Source organism: Danio rerio, chromosome 4, assembly GCF_049306965.1.
Source record: "Danio rerio strain Tuebingen ecotype United States chromosome 4, GRCz12tu, whole genome shotgun sequence".
Taxonomy (NCBI): domain Eukaryota; kingdom Metazoa; phylum Chordata; class Actinopteri; order Cypriniformes; family Danionidae; genus Danio; species Danio rerio.
The window spans coordinates 39,321,307-39,323,002 of NC_133179.1; the positions used below are offsets into that span (position 1 = coordinate 39,321,307).

Consider the following 1,696-nt stretch of genomic DNA (forward strand, 5'->3'; position numbering starts at 1 on the left):
AGGCACTGCTGGGATTTGAACCCAGGAACTCCTGTTTACGAGACAGGCGCTTTGACCAGCTAAGCCACAGCGCCACAAAAATTCTCTGTAAGAGACATTTGCCCGATAACAAAAATCGAAGAAGAAAAAATAATACACAACAAAAACCAGCATGTCAGGATGCAGAAAATGCTGACAAGACGGACGTGGTCTTTTAGAGTCTGGATGATCATGTCTCAAACCTGACCGGTAACCTGGCCTCTGTTCAAAATCAAAGCAAAAAATGTGTGAATTTATTTTTATTTAATGTATCCTGAATCATGTGTTAAGTGTTTTTTGGAACTTCCAGTTTCATTTCATCCAAACCCAGAGTCAGCTCGGAAAATGGAAATCTGGACAAACATATGCTATTGGCCATTGAAAGAGTTTCAGATCAGAAAGCCACTCTCCCATAATCTGAGGGAAAGGTGCAGTTTGGATTTGAACAGTTACTTTGCACATGCATAAAGAGGCTCTTGTACGACAAATCCAAAAGGCTTGATCTCAACAATAGGTGGCAGTTACTTTTCCCCAAAACCACAGGTTGCCTTCGAGTCATTCCTCAAGCCCACTAGGCCCTACACCGTTTTCTAATCTCCCTCATTTAAAACAGCTCAATTAAGTCATCGGTTATTATTGTAGAGTACCCCTAGTATCTGAGCCTGCACTGCGCAATGAAAGAAAGAAGCAAAACGGGATGGACAGATGCCTAAAATGTTAGTGTTACATATTGAGTAACATTATTTGTGACAATGCTAGTGTGTATTGTTCCTGTGTGTGTTTCCTCCATTATCTATCTTTCTCTCTCTCTCCACATGAGTGGAGATCAGGTGCAGCTGTGAGAGGGGCGGCGCCAGCTATAAAGCCACGCCGTTGACGCTCCTCATTGAATTCTCTTCCTGTTTCCCCTCGCTATTGTGTGTGTCTGAGCAGTTCGCTCTGAGTTCTCTGTGCGGCAGTGATCTGTCTGAAACCTTTTTTTCAAAGTAATCTGGTGAGATACTCTGTTAAATACGGTAATAGGATGGTAACCTGCATTAGCGGTGGCTGATTGTGTAATACCTTTCTCCAACCCTGTTTCAAAGTCATCTGGTGAGATACTCTGTTAAATACGGTACTAGGACGGTATCATGTGTTAGCTGTGGCTAATATTTACCTTAAGGCTAAATGATCAAAGGGAAGGCCCTTTTTTCTTTTGTCCAGTTTTCTCCTGTTTTGTGGCTAGTTATGGAGCTTAGAATTGTATGCTTAATTTATGGAACTTTATTTTTGGTATAGGTAAGAGGTTTAATATTAGGTAGTGTACCTTGTTTTGTTTGTTGTTTTGGCCTTTTTGTTCCCTCATTCTGATATTGATCTTTTTGTTTAATAAATCTGATACCTCTGACAACTTGGCCTGTGTGTGTGCTTGGGGAGCAGGAACAGGGACTCCGGGTGACCTCTTTTAATAGTGGTCATCCTTAAACTTATGTGCATAGCGGGGTGCATCCGCTACGTAACATAATTGGGGGCTCGTCCTAAAGTTTGTGTGAAAGCTCATCTGCCTTTTGTTTGTCTGCGCGTCAAATTGGGTGAGAAAAAACTTTTCTCTCTTTACATCATGTCGTGATTTGTGTTAAAATTTTGGGTGAGGGGGAGGAAATATGGAAGCTGAAGTGTAAGCTTTTATTGATTCTCC

General features: G+C 41.6%; 1 non-coding gene across 1 annotated transcript; it reads right to left on the bottom strand.

Annotated features, from left to right (window-relative positions):
* On the bottom strand, positions 1-74 carry trnat-cgu (transfer RNA threonine (anticodon CGU)). Its single transcript has one exon. It is a non-coding gene; the product is annotated as a tRNA-Thr (tRNA).
* Positions 75-1,696: the final 1,622 nt, after the last annotated feature.